This window comes from Triticum dicoccoides, chromosome 1A (assembly GCF_002162155.2).
Source record: "Triticum dicoccoides isolate Atlit2015 ecotype Zavitan chromosome 1A, WEW_v2.0, whole genome shotgun sequence".
Lineage (NCBI taxonomy): Eukaryota > Viridiplantae > Streptophyta > Magnoliopsida > Poales > Poaceae > Triticum > Triticum dicoccoides.
The window spans coordinates 593,063,198-593,085,313 of NC_041380.1; the positions used below are offsets into that span (position 1 = coordinate 593,063,198).

A 22,116-nucleotide genomic window follows, 5' to 3' on the forward strand; every position below is an offset into this window, starting at 1 on the left:
GATCTTCAGATCTCCTACCATTGTAACCGACTCTATGTAACCCTAACCCTATCCGGTGTCTATATAAACCGGAGGGTTTTAGTCCATAGGCCAACATACACATCAACAATCATACCATAGGCTAGCTTCTAGGGTTTAGCCTCTCTGATCTCGTGGTAGATCAACTCTTGTAATACCCATATCATCAATATTAATCAAGCAGGATGTAGGGTTTTACGTCCATCGAGAGGGCCCGAACCTGAGTAAAACTTCGTGTCCCCTCCCTCCTGTTACCATCCGGCTTAGACGCACAGTTCGGGACCCCCCTACCCGAGATTCGCCAGTTTTGACACTGACAGGGAGTATAAACTTTACCATTTTGTTTGGGAACTGCCTATAATGTGTTTAGCATGGAAGATATCGCCATCTCTTAGTTGTTACATTGACAATGAAAGTATACCGCTCAAAATACAATTTATCTCTATTTCAAAACCGAGCTCTGGCACCTCTACAAATCCTTGCTTCCCTCTGCGAAGGGCATATCCATTTACTTTTATGTTGAGTCATCACCCTCTTATTAAAAAGCACTAGCTAGAGAGCACAGCTATCATTTGCATTCATCACTGTTAATTTATATTGGGTATGACTATGATTGGATATCTTTTACCATGAATTACAATGTCTAGTCAATCCTTGATTTTTAAAGGTGCTCTGCATTTATGTTTTGCGGTCTCAGAAAGGGCTAGCGAGATACCATCTTGTTATATCATATTATGATTGTTTTGAGAAAGTGTTGTCATCCGAGATTTATTATTATGGCTTGCTAGTTGATTATGCTATGTATATGAGTAATTGTGAGACCTGAGAATTATTGCAAATGTGGTTAGTTATGATCTATGTTGAAAACTTGAATACTGGCTTGACATAGTTACAACAACAAGAGCAAACAGAGTTTGTAAAAGTTTTTTCTTTCTTTCTTTCAGTTTGTCAACTGAATTGATTGAGGACAAGCAAGGGTTTAAGCTTGGGGGAGTTGATATGTCTCCGTCGTATCTACTTTCCCAAACACTTTTGCCCTTGTTTTGGACTCTAACTTGTATGATTTGAATGGAACTAACCTGGACTGACGCTGTTTTTAGCAGAATTGCCATGGTGTTGTTTTATGTGCAGAAAACAAATATTCTCAGAATGACCTGAAACTCCACGGAACATCTTAGAAAAAATAAAAAAATCCTCGCCAAAGATGAAGACCAGGGGGCCCACACCCTGTTCACGAGGTGGGGGGCGCCCCCCTAGGGCGCGCCCCCTACCTCGTGGGCCCCCTGGATGCCCTCCGACGCCAACTCCAACTCTATATATTTGCTTTCGGAGAGAAAAAAATCAAGGAGAAGAAATCATCGCGTTTTACGATACCGAGCCGCCGCCAAGCCCTAAAACCTCTCAGGAGGGCTGATCTGGAGTCCGTTCGAGGCTCCGGAGAGGGGGATTCGTCGCCATCATCATCATCAACCATCCTCCATCACCAATTTCATGATGCTCACCGTCGTGCGTGAGTAATTCCATCGTAGGCTTGCTGGACGGTGATGGGTTGGATGAGATTTATCATGTAATCGAGGTAGTTTTGTTAGGGTTTGATCCCTAGTATCCACTATGTTCTGAGATTGATGTTGCTATGACTTTGCTATGCTTAATGCTTGTCACTAGGGCCCGAGTGCCATGATTTCAGATCTGAACCTATTATGTTTTCCCGAATATATGTGAGTTCTTGATCCTATCTTGCAAGTCTATGGTCACCTACTATGTGTTATGATCCGGCAACCCCGAAGTAACAATAATCGGGACCACTCCCGGTGATGACCATAGTTTGAGGAGTTCATGTATTCACTATGTGCTAATGCTTTGTTCCGGTTCTCTATTAAAAGGAGGCCTTAATATCCCTTAGTTTCCAATAGGACCCCGCTGCCACGGGAGGGTAGGACAAAAGATGTCATGCAAGTTCTTTTCCATAAGCACGTATGACTATATACGGAATACATGCCTACATTACATTGATGAATTGGAGCTAGTTTTGTGTCACCCTATGTTATGACTGTTACATGAGGAACCGCATCCGACATAATTATCCATCACTGATCCGGTTCCTACGAGTTTTCCATATACTGGTTTACGCTTATTTACTTTCCTGCCGCTACTGTTACAATCAATACAAAGTACCAAAAACATTACTTTTGTTGTCTTTACTTTTGTTGCTGCTACCACCACTATCATATCACTGTGCTACTAAACACTTTGCTGCAGATACTAAGTTTCCAGGTGTGGTTGAATTGACAACTCAGCTGCTAATACTTGAGAATATTCTTTGGCTCCCCTTGTGTCAAATCAATAAATTTGGGTTGAATACTCTACCCTCGAAAGCTGTTGTGATCCCCTATACTTGTGGGTTATCACTGGCCCAAGAGCCCCGCTGGTTGCGGATCATCTTTGTTTGCGATGGCGACGAGGCTCCGGATGGTGGCCCTCCACTCGTCGAGCTTCTCCGCGGCAGGAGGAAGTCGAGGAGCAGCTGTGCGCGTGCCAAAGCTTCCACTGGCGTGGGCAGCGGCGACAGCTGCGTGGATCGCGGCGCGCTTCGACTTCTAACTACGTTAGAAGGAGCTCCGTCACGACCCAGCGGATGCGCGCCATTTTCGCCAGCGCTTCGGCGAGCGTGCTGAACCCCCTCATCTTGCCGATGACGCACAGGGCTCTTCCCACGGCGGTGCCCAGGGTCACAATCGTGGTGACGCTGCGTGGCGCGCACACCATGGGAAGAACGTGCGGTGGTTGCCGGTGTAGGTGTCCTGGAGGTCGCCGTGCCGCCCGGAGTCGGCACAACGACGCCCCTGAAGGGCCCCTCGCCGCCTGCGGGGGCCCCATCTCCGTCCTTGGATCCGGCGGCGCGTAGCCAGTCTCATGGCGCGTGAACGACGCCGCTCGCCAGGCTCCGACTGCCTGGGCGATGCTGGTGCTCGCGGCCTGCGGCTCGGGTCCTGTCTGTGACCGGTACACTGGTCGTCCGCACTGGCACGGGTCGTTTGGCTCCCAATGAATCGACCTCCGCGGCCATCTTCCTCTTAGGGGCCATGGCGACGAAGAACTGCTAGGCTAACTACTAGACCAGATTATCACAATTGCGCCTCCTACCTGGCGCACCAAGGATGTCAGTGTGGAACGACACCTATGGGATCACAAGAATCTCTACTACAGTTGCCGGGGCACAGGGTTGTGAGGAGAGCAGGGCTAGTAGACAGCACAAGGATCGTTTACCCAGGTTCGGGCCGCGAGGATGCATAAAACCCTAGTCCTGCTTTGGTGGGTGTATTTCTGAGAGTTCTTGAGCTCTCGAACTAGTTGTGGTCAGCGTGTGGTTCCAAAGAGCCGAATCCCTCTCCTTGCCGCCTCGGGCCTCCTTTTATAGGAAAAAAGGGGTTTCCACAGTGGCACACATGAGGTGGAAAGGTCTACAGTGGCACGAGGTTATCCCTCATATTACAGGACAAGGTGCATTTAATGCATCGCTTAGGTGTCCTCTTACTTTATCGGGGACGGGAGCGAGGCCCGTCCCGTCCGTCGCCGCCCCTCCTCGCTTCGACACGTGCCTCAGTCGGGGATGCATGCGGTGCCATGTAGGCAGGCAGGCAGCTGAGTTGGCGCGGTCGTGGAGCCTTCACGAAGATCTGCATGCCGCCACGCAGGCGCTTGATGAGTTGGCCTGGGAGCTGCATGTTGCCATGCAGGTGCCCGCCAAGCTGGTTGGGCTGGCAGCTGCATGTGAATGGCGGTGGAAGCTTGGTTGACGTGGGCTTGGCAGTGGCCTTGCCGGCGTCTTTGGCGAGGGCCTTGCCGGGTGGCCCGGCAAGGGTCTCGTCGTGGCGTGTAGTCGTCCCCAGCAAGGATCTTGCCGAGAATCGTCATCTTCTGATCTGATCTTAAATATGTCTTCACAAAGATCTATGTGCGACCACAGGGGTGCCTTCCCGAGTTGTGGCCCCACGCTGATCATGGCACTAGGGGCCGTGGGCTCAAGGGTGGCTCGCTCTGTTGGTGCAGGGTGAGCTGTCCCGGCAAGAGTCTTGTCGGGGCTGCTAAGGCTACCCGGCAAGGGTCTTGCCAGGGGAACTTGCTTCGTCCCTCTGCTCTTTGTGGTCTTGGCCTTGGCGTTGCTTTGATTGCCTTGGTCTTCGATCTTACCTTGGCTCACCTCCCTCGTTCTGCTTGGTGTGGCCGTAGGCGCGGCTCTGACTGCCCGTGTACATGGAAAAGGGGTACAAAGATGCGCCCCTATTTTTGTACACCGACATGTCCACAATAAATCCAAGTCCCGCACTACTCTGCTTCGTCATAGAGAAAATTCATCCTGTAAATCTGTTTCTATGGAACAAGGTCAAAATTATGAACTCTTGTGCAGAAGTAAACCATTAGAATTTCTAGTTCTTTTTATTGAAATATCTATCTAGATATCATGCTGATTAATTTTTGTTTCGGTTGAGAATCGGACACCTTCTAGGTCAAGAAAATTAGGCATGACCGTTGCTAATTTTCTTGACCTAGGAGTGCCCCATTCTCAACCGAAACGGAAATTAATCAACATTTCAGGAGAAAGGGGTCATTTGACATCAGAAGCTGCCAGATTCCAATGAAGCAGAAGCTGCCAGAATTGGTATATGTTGATCAATAAGAGAGTTACAGCTATATACAAATGAAGAATGGCAGCTGTAGAAAGTGTAGAAAAGCAGCTGTTGAGTACATATATACTGAGTACATATATACATGCCGTGCACAAGTACAAATTGTTGTAACAAATGTGCCTGCCACTATTGTTGATAAGCATTCAAGAGGGACTCTAGCAAAGCAAATATGCCAGCATGTGAGTTCCATAGCAATATATATAACATATTAATATGCTACTTCTAGCTATGCAAATGACAGTTCCCAAAGTGATGGATCCATTCATGTTATAAAAACTGATTCTACCACAATGACTGGTTGAGTTTTATATAGGATCAGCAATCCAGGTCCAGGTGTGATCCAGTGGTTGATATTGCTGGACAACATCATCTCACCTCATGTCTAGATCCCTATACTAGTCGTCCTCATTTTCCCTACATATGGTGGGGGTAGGCAAATATATAATGCAGATGCTAGCTAATCAATATCATAAAACCCATCGTCAGGTTGAGCTGTGGAGTTTTAGCAGCACTATTTTTGTTCACATATTTGCCTTAACAGGAAAATTGCACATTTGCTATATATGACAAAGATCATCCTACTACAGAACAGAGGTGTATCTATGAGTGTAGGATGGCAATTAGGCAGTTTGGTGTGGTACCAAAAAGGCTGACAAAACATACTAGGTGGTCCGCGGCGCATTGCTGATTGACGTACTAGTTGGAGAAGGAAGAGGGGAGAGGAGGCGGAGCTCACCGGGGAGGCGCAAGGAGGCCCTGCGAGAGCTTAGTAGCAGCAGAGGTGGCCGGAGTTGACGAAGACGACGGCGACCCGAGGAAGAAGACGAGGTGGATCCGGCGCTGTGCGGCTCCTCGGGTTCGCGCTCCTGCATGGATGAGGGAGGGGCGTGAGCAGCGGGCGAGAGGGAGGGAGAGCGCGACCAGGGAGATGAGGAGAGGGGAGGACGATCAGCTCGCGCGCGCACCTCGCAATGCCGGTGGCGGTGGAGCGGGCGCAGGCGGACGGCGGCGTGCTCCCGCGGGGGTCGTCGGGTTAGGTGGGGCGCGTGGATCTGGCGAGGGAGGGAGAGAGGCCAAAGGGAGAGGGGAGCAAGTGGGAGTGGGGGCGGGTTAGCAATGGCGCACCTTTTAGGGGTGCGCCATAAAAATACGTATACCAATGGCGCACCTTCTAAGGGTGCGCCATAAACACCGCGATAGCAATGGTGCACCTTCTCCTGGTGCGCCATTACTAACTTTTTTTGGGTTTTTAGTTGCATGTAATATTTTTTTAGAAAATGACCATAAATTTTAAAATGTTACGACATAAGTAGTTATTACTAATTTTCAAATACTTGCATTGCAAAACATTTGTGAATTGGTAAAACATTTATGAATATGAAAAAATATCATCAAATTTGAAAAAATATTCATGAATTCAAAAAGTGCCCATGAAATTTAAAAATATTCATGAGTTCAAAAAATATTAACAAATCCAATACTTTTTTTGAGTTAGAAAAATGTTAGTGGGGGAGGGTTAGCAATGGCGCACCTTCTAGGGGTGCGCCATAAACCCCGTGATAGCAATGGCACACCTTCTCCTGGTGCGCCATTACTAACTCTTTTTTTATTTTACCAGAATAAACATAAATAAAAACAATTAAAATACCAGAAGAAAACACAAAGAAGCCCAAGGTGCCTGTAAATGATGATTTGCAACAAAACAAGAGGGAGAAGAACAAAAATTCCAAATCCAAGAAGATGGTGGTCAATACTTCAACTTGGTGATGGAGAAGAAATGCCATTTCCATATGTCGAAATACAATCGAGAAATGAAGGGTACAATCTAAACCATTGTGCAAAGATTTAGAATTAGATGACATCGTTGAAATCAAGTGATACATGTAATAATTGAGCTTGCCACTGACACACACACACGCGGCCGACACGTCGTGATTCGATCTTAGCTATCTTTTCACAATCTTCTTCCCCTTCTTTTTCGCAAATGGAGTTCTTATCTTGAACGGACGTCCTTTAGGTAGGGTGGTCCTGCTTCTTCTTGTGGTATATGGTACTTCATCGTCGTCGTCATCTTCCATCTTCGGGTCACCGTACTTGTCAAAGTCTTGCTCATTGGTGACTCCATCCATTCCGATGATGTTCCTTTTGCCTCTCCTCACGACAACACGACTGGGCTTTGACGGGTCGGTAATGAAGAAGCATTGGTCCACTTGGGAAGCCAATACCCATGGCTCATTTTTCGTGGTGATGTTTGCGCCCGCGGTCTTGGATTTGGCTTCGGTTATAACCATGGTGGTGAAATACCGGTCTTCTTTTAGGACGCTCTTGGCCCATCTGACACGGAACATCGGGACCTTCTCTCCAGCGTAGCTCAGCTCCCAGATCTCCTCGATCCTTCCGTAGTATCTGTCCTTGTCGTTACCGGTGTAGGATTCCATCGTTACCCCGGAGTTCTGATAATCATCGCTCTTCATGTCCTTTTCCTCGGTGTAGAATGTGTAGCCATTGATATTGTACGCCTCATAGGTCATCAGGTTGTGCTCGACGCCCTGTGACAAGGCGAATATGAGTTTTTCTTCTGCGAAAGAATCCTCATGTAGAGGGTACGACAGAAGCTTGTCCTTGAACCAACGCGTGAAACATGAGTTGTGCTCTTTGATTATATCTCCGTCCGTCCTCTATTGGCCTCGGTCATTATATGTCTTCTCAATACAGGTTTTGTGCTCTACCACCCAAGGATCAACCATGTCTATGTGTTGTAGCGCGACTAGGTTTGCTCTTTCAAAGTCAGCGAGTCGACCCTTGAAGTCGACATGTATTTCGTGGCGACCATCGTGGTGACCCCATCCAGCGAGCCTGCAGAGGTGCCTGTTGATGGGCAGACCAACGAGGTTCTCGATGCCTAGATAATTCGTGCAGAAGGAGATGCACTCTTCGGTCAGAAAGCCCTTGGCTATGCTTCCATCTAGACGTGCCATGTTGCGAACGTATCCTTTGATGACACCATTCATCCTTTCGAATGGCATCATGCTGTGCAGGAACGTCGGCCCGAGGTGGATGATATCCTCCATGATATGGACCAGCAGATGCACCATAAGGTCGAAGAATGCGGGAGAGAAGTATATCTCAAGCTCACATAGTATCACCACGATCTCTTCCTGTAGCCTTCTGAGTTGCCTCACGCCAACCGACTTCCGAGAGATGACGTCGAAAAAGTTGCATAGGCCAAATAGAGTTTCACGGACGTGCGCGTCCATGATCCCACGGATTGCAACTAGAAGTATTTGCATCATCAGCACGTGACAGTCGTGAGACTTCATCCCGCTGAACTTTTGCTTCGCTGAGTCTAGGTATCTGCTTATCTTCCCCGCGTAACCGTAAGGAAGTTTTACTCCTACGAGGCAGGTGAAAAACTGCTCGATCTCCTCCTGACTTAGAGTGAAGCACGTGGGAGAGCAGTCATATTCGATCTTCTTGGCCTTTTTCCCTTTGAGGCGACTTTCCGTGTCCTTCGCCTCATCATCATCATCATCATCATTAGGGCGGTTTGCGTGAAGCTCCTCCCTGATGCCCATTGATTATAGCCCTTACTTTCGGCCCATCTTTGGTCCTCTCTAGCATGTTGAGCAGGGTACCAAGCAGACTCTCGCACACGTTCTTCATGATATGCATGACATCAAGGCTGTGAGGCACACGGAGGATCTTCCAGTACGGCAAGTCCCAGAAAACAGACCTCGTTTTCCATACCTTCAGCAGCGGCTCTGGCGCCTTTCGCTTCTTTCCCGGCGGTGGGCACTCTTTCCAATTTTTCAACAGCTCGTCTATTTCCTCGCCGCTCCTCGTACACGGGCGTCTTCGTGGTTCGCTTTCACCATCGAACAGATCCTTGCATTTTCTCCATGAGCCATCATCGCGAAGCCACCTTCAATGTCCCATGAACACGGTTTTCGAAGACCCGAGATCTCTATCTAGCTGGCGATATGTTGTGTCATCCATGCACCTGACGCATGCACAAAATCCGTGGACCACCTGCCCCGCGACATATCTGTAATCGAGATAGTCGTGCACCGTCCTGAGCAGTGCGGCTCTCATAGGGAAATATTCTTTTGCTGCAGCGTCCCACGTATTGGCTGGCGTTTTCCACAACATGTCTAGCTCCTCTTTCAGCAGCCCCAGATACAGATTGATGTCGTTCCCTGGTTGTTTCAGCCCTTCAATTAGCATACTCATGTGAATGTACTTCCTCTTCATGCACAACCAGGGGGGAAGACTGTACATCCACACAAACACATGCCAGGTGCTATGTGTGCTTCTCTGGCTGCCAAACGGATTGACTCTATCGGTGCTCGTGCCCAGCACGATGTTCCTTGGATCGTCCCCAAATTCTGGGTGTTCGAAGTTCAACGCTTGCCACTGGCTCGCATCCTTAGGGTGACTCAACATCTTGTATTTTTTATTTATCTCCGGATCATTTCCGTCATCTTCTCACTTCTTCTCCTCCCTATCCGCGTGCCAACGCGTGAGCTTTGCTAGCGTAGGGTCCGCGAAATACCGCTGCAGACGAGGAGTGATCGGAAAGTACCACACCACTTTTCGAGGAGCTTTCTTCCTCTTCTTATACCGAGTGATGCCGCACACCGGACATATGGTAGACTCCCCATGCTCGTCCCGATAAATGATGCAATTTTTTCATGCACACATGGTATCTCACGTGCGGTAAATCCAGAGGACACACGATTTTCTTCGCCTCCTCGAAACTGCTCGGGCACTTGTTCCCCTTGGGAAGACGTTCACGCCAGAATGGCATGTTCTCGTCAAAGCATGCGTCGGTCATTTTGTGTTTTACCTTCATCTCCAGAGCCATGAGCGTTACTTTCAGGCGGGTATCCTCGGGCCTGCATCCTTCATACAATGGAGTAACCGCGTCTATCTCCGGTTGATCTAGCTTGGCTTTCTCTCGGGCGGCAGCTCTTGCGTTACCCGTCTGCTTGAGAAGCAGCTCTTGAATATGAGGGTCCTGCACCCAGCCCATTGATGGTCCATCGTCGTCCGCTCTGGCATCTTCATCTTCATGATCATGCCCTTCGTCTTGATCTTACTCATCATCATGTCTGGCATCTTCTACATGATGACTGTGTCCTGCATCTACTTCATGGTCATGTCCTGGAGATTCTTCGTCTTCTCGCCTGCCCTCGCCACGGTTGTCTTGCTGCCCTTCCTTATTTCTTGCTCGGCCCCCATGGACGACTTCATAATCATCTTCATCACCTTGCCACTGATAGCCATCCATGAAACCACGCAAGAGCAGGTGGTCCCGCACCTGTCCAGAATCCGGGTCCATAAGGCTCTTCAGCTTCATCTCTTATCTCTGTATCGTTCTTTTGAAGCATCTCGGCCTTCGCGGAGCTCAGAAACCTATTCATGATGCCTTCGGTCATCGTGCGGACCATGGTCGCTTGCGGGGTAGAGCAAAACGATATTTTAGAACCAAAAAATTTTTGGCATGACTTTGCCTAAAAATAGGACCAAAAAGAATGCATAGTGCCAAATTCTCGCCGAAACGGAAATGAATCAACATTCTGGCAAAATATTGTCAACTATCGCATTTCAAATACTGGTACCAGCAAACACAAACATATGCAACACCACAAACATACGTAGATCTAGGCCATAAAAAGTGTGTACGTTGTTGGAGGCAGAAAAAAGTAGATCTAGAACATAAAGAAAGCTTTCCCCTTACTTACCTATCAAAAAAAAGGAAATTTAACCACTTAATTTGGGTGAATCTATGGTGCAAATGAGGTGAGGAGGAGGAGGCAGCCGAGACGAACCTTGGTAGAGGTGGAGGGAATGAAGTGGGGAAAGTGAGTGTGGTAGGTGGCTGCCAAAAATATCTAGCTGCTCTTAGGTTACCAATGGCGCACCTCCTAAGAATGCGCCATTGGTAACCAGGGTTACTAATGGCGCACCTGGTGCGTGGTGCACCATTGCTAGTTTTGAAAAAAAAAATTGTTAGTAGTGGCGCACCGAGGGTGTGGTGCACCATTACTAGTTAAAACTAATAATGGCGCACTATCCACTGGTCCGCCATTGCTAGATTTGAAAATAAAATAAAATAAACAATTGTTAGTTGTGGCGCATCGTGGGTGTGGCGCGCCATTACTAGTTAAAACTAGTAATGACGCACTATCCCCTGGTGCGCCACTGGTAAGTCTGGGAGGGGTGTGGGGCCAGGACAAAACTAGTAATGGCGCACCACGTACCAGGTGCGCCTTAGTAATATGGCCATTAATGGTGTACCTATATCTGGTGCGCCACTGCTATATAGCAGTGGCGCACCACATACATGGTGCGCCACTAATGTCCATATTAGCTATAACCGTTTTTCTAGTAGTGGTTGGGCGCAGTGCACCCCCGACCTGATGCCCGGCCGGTGCCGGGACTTCCTCGCTCAGTTGATCGTGTAGTTGCCGGTGCAGTTCACAGACAGTATCGGGGGCATGCTTCTTGGTCCCCGATGCCACTTCGAGTACGAGACCAAGCCCTTAATCCAACGTCTGCCTCCCCGATTTCCTCGCTTACTTTGACTGCATACCGACGACCGCGTGGGCAGAAATGGATGTCGCACTCATGGCGGCCTTCAAAAGTGTAAAAGTATGGCCTTATCCCACAACCATGATCCACAAGTATTCGTCGATCATGTGGCGGCTTAGATCGCGTTAGTAGAAACCTCCCCCAAGAGCGAGGTCACTTCCAAATGGAAGAAGAGCCCATAGTTCAAATTCTAGTTAAGAATTGTGTTCAATGCTTGTTCAAATCCTAATTGTAATCCAAGTGCAAATCTAGTACGGAAACAATTGAATTATTGGGGTGGGCAAGAAAGAGGTTTCACATGGTAAAATAAATTGGAGGGTATAATTATGGCTATTATGGGTTTGTGCATCACCTCGGTAGCCTTTATATTATTATGGAGGGCACTACATACAGTGGACGGTGATTGATACCATGGAAAATCCGCTAGAGTGGTTTTAAATCGATCACCTTATTGCGTCACTTTTGCTATTGGTTACTGTTTTCGGCTGAAGTTTAGTTACTCCCTTGCCTCAAGGTTTCTTCGTGAATGCTAATAACAACATAAAAAATAGGTTGATAGCTATGTCGTAAAATATGCACAAGAATTTCTAACTTCTGTTGCTAATATAGTAGAAGACATTACATTTGTCGAGCGGAATAGTCATTAGATCCACCATCATTTTTTCCGATGATATCAAATGTCGTATCCTTTGAAAATTACATGACGTGAGTTCACGAATACTGATACTTGATTCAAATTTTGAAATGTAGAAACAACATTACAACGTAAAACATTGCCTCCTACTGAAATATTAATCCGCAATAGCAAGATAGTGAAGTGTCAAATGTAGGGTTTGATCACAAGTTTTTTGAAAAGGGTTTGATCACTAGTGTACCTGACGGACGATAATCATGTGATAAATCATTAAATGAGACAAAAACTGGCGAACCATTACCTAAATGGGTGAGCACTAGTAGTACTACTACTACTACCACAACGACGAGATGGCTTCTCCCGCTCCCGCTCCTACTCCTGCTCCTGCTCCACCCTCCTCCTCGCCGGCCACCTAACCCTCCCCGGTCACCAAACACCCTCCGACCGCCCATGCACCGGACCTAACCCTCTCCACCAACCCCCTCGACGAGCTACTCCCAACTGTCGCTCCTCCACCCTCGCCATTCTTTGATCTGCTCTATGTCAAGGCCGGGCATGTCGCGCTCCGCTGCTTCTTGGGCTATGGCAATGCCATGGGCGTGGAGTTTGAAGATGACTGCTGCTACTACCTCCGCCTCGACATCACCACCCCGGCCCTCCACCTCACCTTGCTGCTCTACATCACCTTCAGCTACTCCAACCGCCATCTCAACGTCACAGTCGTGGCTGCTCTGCTCCAGGCCATTCTGGGTGGCTCTACTGCCCATTTCTTCATCGCGCAGTGCTCCCCCTGATCTTCCATTTCCACGTTGCTTCTGCGCGCGTGGCTGAGATCATCCTTGCCCAAGCCCCACTCCGTTTCCACAACTACTCCTCCTTCGCCAGAACCTTGCCGCCGCTCCCGCCTCCTCCTTGCTCTACGGCAACATGCATGACTCTTGCTCAGTTTCTCCAAATCCCCGACGACCTGGGTGATCACTTCGAAAGGGTTGCATGGGCACAATGCAGATCGCCGGTCTCCATTCACCCAACCACATAGTTGCATGGATGCCGCATGTACGCGCGTGTCATCCAGTTTCCAGTCAACCTAGACGCCTCCTTGATGAGTCTCATCCTTGCCTGCCTCTTTGTCGGCATCCATCACCTCTTCAACGTCATGGATGATGGAGACTCATGTTTTTCCTTCATCGTGGCGTCGCCTGATGTTGCCTCGCTCATCACTTCCATGGGCGACTTCAGGAAGCTGGGCATGATGATCCGCTTCCCATGGCCTCTGTCTTGGGGTGCCACATGATGTTTTCCTCCTCGGGTGGCATTGCCATCGACTGCTGGATCCACATCCTCCTCGCCGTCGGCTGTCGATTCTGCACTGCTGTCACCTGCGTCCACAACTCTTGATCTACCCAAGGAGCATCGACAACGGCCTGGTATTAGCTTTTTTTACCGTATGCTTAATGTTAATCGCTTCTTCCAGCTTACACCACACGTGCACTACACCCAACACACATACCTGTTCTGGGTTACTTTCTTGCCGATTAGTGTTAGACCTAATGAACTGTTAGTTGAGTCCGCCCTAAACCATTGTTTTTTGGTCAAACAAGATTTTCTAGCAGTCAAAGTTCATGAGCATATTTTTAAATCTGGCATCTTATCTCACACAATCAAAATTCAAATTCTCAAGCATGGGTCCCTTGATTAGGGTTTCGTCTCTTTCTCTTTGACCAGCTCGAACCGGCCATCGCCCACTGCAGTAGTTTCCTTCATAATTACACCAAGTTTCCATACCCTACTCTGCCCCCTCGATCGGACTCCATTCTTGGCCTATTCGCTCACCAGCTTGTACAAGCCCACGCGCCACAACAGCCCCCTGTGGTCGCATGCTCGCCACACGTCCGCCCTGCTCCGCATGCGCCTGGGCCCCGCCCCATGCATAATGATGGTCGTGCGGCGCTCTCTGACACACCAAATCTTGCAAAAGATCCGTACGCTCTGCCGGAGTCGCCGCATGCGAGCGGTGTTGTCGCGCGTCCCCAGGAACCCCTCTCTGTCTCTCTGTCTTTGCCATTTTTGGACGGCCCGCTTGCCCGCCCGGCGTCTAATCCGGCCCCCGCTGCGCCGCCTTCTGTCTCCCCACGTGCAGCTCCATCATCCACATCAACGGACAAACTTGCCTTGGGAACCGACGAGGTGGAGAGATCATGTGCCCGTCCGTCTCTGCAGCTCATCCACGACACCTCTGATCAGCATCCAGGCTTCATCATCACACCTAACCTCACTCTGCAGCCTACGCCGGCCGCTCGGTCACCACGCCCCAGCTCGTCGCCCCCTTTCCCTCTGACACACGCAACGGGCCCAGCCGCCCTGACGGCGGCCTTGTCACCCACGCGCTCCAACAGCAACACGACGCCCACCTACAAAGATGCTCTCCTCTCCTCCCCTCTCGACCGTAGCCAGCCTCATCCTCGCCCCACCTATATAACCACTCGGCGCCTCCTCCCCACTCATACACACTCTCGCACTCCTTCCCCCAAACAGAAAAGGCGTCGCTGTTTCCGGTGCCTCGCCCTTGACCATTGCGTGGAGACTTGCCGCAATCCCGTCCACTGTGCTCGCTGCTAGCGGTGCGGCCACCGCAGCCGTGACTGCAGGTATAGATGGATCTGGCCCTTCTTCCCGCCTCTTCCTGACTCATTCTCATCTCATCCTAACCCCCGCGTTTTGCACACGCAACATGGACTCCGCCGGCTCCTCCTCGTCAGCAGCTCGCGCCTCGTGCACGCACATGATCGGTGACATCCCCGTCATCCTCTCGGAGCCTTTCACCGTGCTCTGCGTCCCCTCGCCCTTCATCCTCAACAGCACTCCGGTCAATACCAATGGGGCTCACCTTCCTCCCTCGCCGCCTCACACCTCTGCACCTCCACCCACACCCACCTCACCCTCACCAGGTAACCTGCACTCGCACACATCTCCGTTCGACACCCACGAGCTGCGAGCGTGTCTCTCCGATGTCTACCTCGCCTCCCAATACACTAGGTCCCCATCTCATGTTTCTGACACTGACACTGATGACGAGCCGCCGCAGCCGTTCCACGAGGCTGGAATGTTGCCGCTCTTCAGGGATATGCCCTCAGTTGCTGCCCCGCCTTGCCTACTCCACTGTCCTCGCCGCTTTGCCTTCGTGCACCTCCAGAACCCTGACCCCAACCCCACCCCTCTCATTCGCCGAGCCATTCAACACACTTGCGGTAACCCCGCCTTCATCATGGGCGGTTCATGGCGGGGGATCGCCTGCCTCACTTTCCACACACCCGCAGCGCGCAATGATGTGATCAGCCACAGTCCTATCGAGTTTGAAGGAAACGTTGTCACCATTGAGCCGGTCGACCACGTCGATCGTTCCATCGCTATCTTCACTAACCTCGCTGAGGTCGAGCTCTCTGAATTTCCTCACGAACTCTGGCATGAGGACGGCATACGCTTCGCCCTGGCCTTCCTGGGAGACGTATGTGTCGTCGATGACTTTTGTCTGCATGGCATCGACTACATGTCGGTCCGCGCTCTTGTGCTCCTCCAATCTGGCAAACCAGCTCCCCCTGGCATCGTCATCCAGCTTCCGCCCATCAACGAAATCAAAATCGGCAAAGTTGTTGAGGTTTCTCGTTGGCACCACGGTGATGGAGCCAACCCCTTTGGTAGTGGCTCCTCCGACGGAGATTATGCGCCTCTCTCACAGCGTGCCTCACCACGTCCTCCCTCCCCTTCTCACCTCGTCCTTGTCATCTCTGCGGTACATGTGGGGTGGCGGGCCGATCCTACCTACGGCAGCTCTAGGCCGGTCGCCCACATGCAACCATCGCATCTACTGGCTCTACATCAGGGGGATCCGCTCTAGCCTCACCTTCCCCCCTGGTACTATGTGACAGCCTCTCATCATTTCTGACGACAGCTCTGCTGCCTCGGAGGACATGCACTCCCCGCTCCTGCATGGCGTTTCCTCCAACTCGCTGGACGCGGTGCATGCACCCCCCTTGCCGAGCCTACCCCATCTGTCATCTGCTCGGTGCCTCAGGTGGGCTCTGTCGCGCCACCCAGCCCATGCGTTGGGTCGGCTACCGCTCCTCTGCTTGTGGGCCCGCTGATGCCATCCAGCTCGTACGCGTTCGTTGCGGTCATCCCACCTACAGGTGCTTCCGCTGGCCCCACCTCCTTTACGTTCTCGGCTGGCGAGTCTTCACGTGATGCTGGTAATCCCCCTACCCCTCCTTCGTTCAATCAACACAATCTTTCGCCCCCTACTTCTCTGCCTCTGAATGGGACCGCCATGGATGCAGCTCTCCCCTGCAGGACCAGGACACTCACAAGTGTACCATTCGCAGGGAGCGCCGCAAAACGGCATGCCACTAGTCCGTCTCCAAGGACAAGCTGCGGCGGAGCGCGCGGCTGGCTGGCAAAGAGGCCAAGTACTCCCCCATACTCGCCAGGGCCGTCAAGGCCAAGGCGGCACGCCTCTCCGCCTCGGATGTTGCCACGGCCATCGACCGCGCTATCCAGGATGCCCGTCTCCATGAGTCTGATGCCCCTCCTGCATCCGCCGAAGACCTCGCGGCCATTGCATTACTCTGCGGTGCAGACGATGGCCAGGTGGACGCCATCCTTGGATCCGAGGCCTCTGCCTCTGGTGACGATGAGGCTCCATGATCTGCACCTTCTGCGCCCTTGGCCCGGTGGCGCGTTCTTACCCGTCTCCGCCACCGTTAGCTTCCCCGACCGTTGCTGCCGTCTCCATGTACTTTTGGTTGCCGAAACCGCTATTTTGTGTACCATTGCTGCTCCGGATCCCGCGCATCACTTTTGTAACTGTATGCCTGATGTACCCCGCCTTTGTTATCTGGTGTCTTAACAAACCTTATGAGTAATGGCACCTTCTTAATTTGCTCCTGGAATGTACGTGGCCATGGCGATGATGATAAAAGCGCTGACGTTCTCTCCGAACTAATCGCGACTAAACCACACGTAACCCTCTTGCAAGAATCAAAACTCGAAATACTCCCTGCCCCTAAACTAAAATCATTTCCGCCACGCACGTTAGATCAAGCCTTCTCGCTGCCAGCCGTCGGATCCGCCGGTGGCACTATCTCTTCCCTCAACTCAAGCTTCTTCCAAGTCGTCTCTTACTCACACCTAACCTTCTCTTCTACCCTAATCCTACGCATAGCTGCGTGAGCCCAACCCATTGCTATCACAAACATCTACACTCCATCATCACGATCACTCAAGAAAGCTTTAAGCGAACTCTCATCCATCTCATAACCCGACAACACCCCCTGGATTATCGCTGGTGATTTTAACCTCATCCGCTTTCCGTCTGAGAAAAACAACCCTGCGTTCCATCACGCTGAAGCCACTGCCTTTAACCAAACCTTGGATGATCTAGCCCTCATCGAGATTGCAGGTTTACCTGGTCCAATAATCGAGCTACTCCCACTTTAGAACGACTAGATCGGGTTTTCTTTAACCTAGCATGGGCAGATGCCTTCCCTAACACCTCTCTGTCCTCCCGCACACGCTTCACGTCCGATCACATCCCACTCCTCATCCATGTCACCACCACCATCCCACGCTCCAATTTTTTCAAATTTGAGCCGAGCTAGGCTAGTTCACGGCCCTGCGGTGACACCATCAACCAAATTTGGGCCTCTATGCCCTCACCACCTTCCAATGCTGCCGCTTCCCTCGTTGTCGCGCTCAAGAAATCATGTACCCGCCTCAAAAAAATGGGCGCGCTCGCGCATTCCCACCCCCTCTGCGAAATCCGTTGCCACGCTGCCATCTCTGCCCTAGATCTCATGGAGGAAAACATACCTCTATCTCTATCAGAGTCTCTCACGCGCAAAATCATCGTCTCCATACTCAAATGCACCATCCAGGAAAAAATGTCATACTGGCGCTGGCGTGCTAAGGTTTCCCGTGCCATAAACGGTGGTGAGAACACTAAGTTCTTCCACATGTCTGCCTCTCAACGCCTACACAAAAACAAAATCATCACCCTCTCTCGAGATGGCTCTGAATACTCAGCTCACCAGCAAAAAGCTGAAATCCTACGTGACTTCTTCGTGTCACTAATTGGCACCGCAGTTCCAACATCTTGGGCCTTTGATCTAAATTCTATTTACCCACATCCTGTGGCCCGGTTACACACCTTAAATGAACCCTTCTCCGAAGAGGAAATCAAGATCGCCGTCTTCACAATGAATCCCCAAGCCAGCCTTGGACCAGATGGGTTCGGACCCTCTTTTTATAGATCCTTCTGGCCTATAGTAAAAAATTATATCCTGTCTTTCTTCTCGTTATTCCATCAAGGCTTAGCAGACACTGAACGCCTGAATCATGTCCACATTGTCCTCCTCCCCAAAAAGGAGGCACCAACCATGCCGGACGCATTTAGGCCCATCTCACTACAAAACTGCCCAATCAAAGCTGTCGCCAAAGTGATCACTTCTCGTCTAAAGCCGCTCATCCCTCGGCTAGTTCATGGCAACCAGACTGGCTTCATCTCTGGAAGAAACATCACTAAAAACTTTGTGTTTGCAGCTGTTCTTATTATCTCTTGCCACACACGAAAAAACCAACGATGGTCTTTAAGTTAGACTTCAGAAAAGCTTTCGATTCAGTAGCATGGCCTGCCCTCGATAAAATACTGGTAGTTCGCGGGCTCTCACTTCTCTTCCGCAATTGGATAGAAAATCTTCTACACACTGGCAAAACGGTAGTACTTTTGAACGGGATCCCATGCAAATGGATTCAATGCAAAAATGGGCTGAGGCAGGGGGACCCTGTCTCACCCTACCTCTTCCTTCTCGTAGCCGATCTTCTCCAGCAGCTCATCCTCTAGAACTCTGACCCGTCCCTCCACCAGCCCATCTTCTCCCACCTGCCTCCCACTGTCCTCCAATATGCTGATGACACACTCGTCGTCGCAGCCGCCTCTCCCTCCGCCGCCTCAACCCTCAAAGTTCTCCTAAACAAATTCGCACACGCAACGGGCCTCGCCATCAACTTCTCCAAAACTACCCTAGCCACACTACACACAGACGATGACACGACCTCTTCCATCGCCCTTACCATGGGGTGTTCATGCGCCTCCTTCCCGCAAATATACCTCGATATCCATCTCGCTCCGACCAAGCCTCTCACCAATGTTTTCAACCCTCTCGTAGAGCATGCTACCAAACTTCTTACCGGCTGGCGGCCAAACTTCCCGATAAAGGTGATCGACTCATACTCATCTCCATGGTCCTGGATTCAATCCTCGCCTATTTCATGTCTGTCTTTCGCATCCCAAAGAAACCAATCAAAACTTCGGACTCTCTGAGAAGGGGGTTTTTTGGGCAGGAGAGGATGCCTGCTCAGGTGCTCAATGTCTTATTGCTTGGAAAAATGATTGTTTACCAAAAAAATCGGTGGTCTAGGGCTTAAAAACTTACATGTTCAAAACAACTTCCTTCTTATGAAATTTGCAGCTAAAGCTCTCTCCACCACCCAAACACCTTGGCTTGAGTGGCTTCATCTTCAACATACGAACGCCTTAGTATCCCCTCCACCACAAACCTCCTTTTAGTGCCGCACAATTTCATAGCAAATCACCACTCTCCAAAATATTTCCTTCGTGCTCACAAATAGCGGCTCACATACTTATTTTTGGCAAGATCATGGTGATGCATAGCAACGAGAGGGGAGAGTGTGATCCACGTACCCTCGTAGACCGACAGCGGAAGCGTTATGACAATGCGGTTGATGTAGTCGTACGTCTTCACGGCCCGATCGATCAAGCACCGAAACTACGGCACCTCCTAGTTCTAGCACACATTCAGCTCGATGACGATCCCCGGACTCCGATCCAGCAAAGTGTCGGGGAAGAGTTCCGTCAGCACGACGGCGTGGTGACAATCTTGATGTTCTATTGTCGCAGGGCTTCGCCTAAGCACCACTACAATATTATCGAGGACTATGGTGGAAGGGGGCACCGCACACGGCTAAGAGAACGATCTTGGAGATCAACTTGTGTGTCTAGGGGTGCCCCCTGCCCCCGTATATAAAGGAGCAAAGGGGGGTGCGGCCGGCCCTAGGAGGAGGCGCGCCGGAGGAGTCCTACTCCTACTGGGAGTAGGACTCCTAACCTTTCCCTAGTTGGATTAGGACTTGGGGGGAAGGAGGAGAGGGAAGAAAGGAAAGGGGGGGGCGCCCCCCTCCTTGTCCAATTCGGACTTGGGGGGGGGGAGGGGCGCGCGGCAGCCCCTAGGCCTCTTCTCCTCTTCCTCCACTAGGCCCATTAAGGCCCATTAGGTTACCGGGGGGTTCCGGTAACCTCCCGGTACTCCGGTAAAATGCCGATTTCACCCGGAACACTTTCGATGTCCAAACATAGGCTTCCAATATATCAATATTTATGTCTCGACCATTTCGAGACTCCTCGTCATGTCCGTGATCACATCCGGGACTCCGAACAAACTTCGGTACATCAAAATATATAAACTCATAATGAATCTGTCATCGTAACGTTAAGCGTGCGGACCCTACGGGTTCGAGAACAATGTAGACATGACCGAGACATGTCTCCGGTCAATAACCAATAGCGGAACCTGGATGCTCATATTGGCTCCCACATATTCTACGAAGATCTTTTATCGTTCAGACCGCATAAAAACATACTTTGTTCCCTTTGTCATCGGTATGTTACTTGCCCGAGATTCGATCGTCGGTATCTCAATACCTAGTTCAATCTCGTTACCGGCAAGTCTCTTTACTCGTTTCGTAATACATCATCTCGCAACTAACTCATTAGTTGCAATGCTTGCAAGGCTTATGTGATGTGCATTACCGAGAGGGCCCAGAGATACCTCTCCGACAATCGGAGTGACAAATCCTAATCTCAAAATACGCCAACCCAACATGTACCTTTGGAGACACCTGTAGAGCTCCTTTATAATCATCCAGTTACGTTGTGACGTTTGGTAGCACACAAAGTGTTCCTCCGGCAAACGAGAGTTGCATAATCTCATAGTCATAGGAACATGTATAAGTCATGAAGAAAGCAATAGCAACATACTAAACGATCGGGTGCTAAGCTAATGGAATGGGTCATGTCAATCACATCATTCTCCTAATGATGTGATCCCATTAATCAAATGACAACACATGTCTATGGTTAGGAAACATAACCATCTTTGATTAACGAGCTAGTCAAGTAGAGGCACACTAGTGACGTTTTAGTTTGTCTATGTATTCACACAAGTATTATGTTTCCGGATAATACAATTCTAGCATGAGTAATAAACATTTATCATGATATAAGGAAATAAAATAATAACTTTATTATTGCCTCTAGCGCATATTTCCTTCATTCCCCCACCTATTTTCACACTCCACCTTACAGCTAGTTAAAGTGGCTAACATTTTGCGTTTCGGTATTAAGGCTAACCTCCGTAATCGCCTCTCCCTCACGGCAGAACAAGAGCTTGTGTCGCTTTTGGCTATTTTGCAGGATTTCGTGCCATCGGCGGGGGAAGATCAACAGTTCCTACGACAAGTCATTTGCTTCTCCACCAAGCATGCATATGGTGTCCTCATGGCTCGGCCAGAGACCGATCTCATGGCCCCTCTCATATGGAGTGCCAAGGTTCCTCGGAAACTCAAAGTATTCGCATGATTACTCTTCAAAGACCGTCTCAACACTAGTGTTAACCTTGCATGCAAGCATATCATCGACTCAGACATGTGCCCTCGATGTGCTACGACAACCGAAGACTCCAACCACCTCTTCATCACATGCCCTCTTGCCAATAGGATTTGGCAACGGCTGGGGCTCCTACCACCTTCCAGCGACATCACATATCTCTGGGACGTCTCTACCCCTCCTCACCTCCCAACCACAGCATGGCCTTCAGTCCTGTTGGCTTTGCTTTGGATGACTTGGACAACACGTAATGACATGGTTTTTAGGTCAATAGACCAAAGGTCTGTAATAACCTTGAGGAACCTTATTTCTGCTTTGGGCCTATGGTCACATCGTCTTGTGAGTTCACAAGACAAGGAGGACATCCTTTCGTGGCGTTCCTACCTCTCTGCACGTTGCACCGTGCCTATGTAATTTTGTACTCACTGCCACGGCAGCCCCTTGAG

At 50.1% G+C, this 22,116-nt stretch overlaps 1 pseudogene; it reads left to right on the forward strand.

The window, feature by feature from the left end:
• The first annotated feature begins 12,389 nt into the window (after nt 1-12,389).
• LOC119356606 lies at nt 12,390-13,633 on the forward strand (annotated as a pseudogene).
• The last annotated feature ends 8,483 nt before the right edge of the window (nt 13,634-22,116 follow it).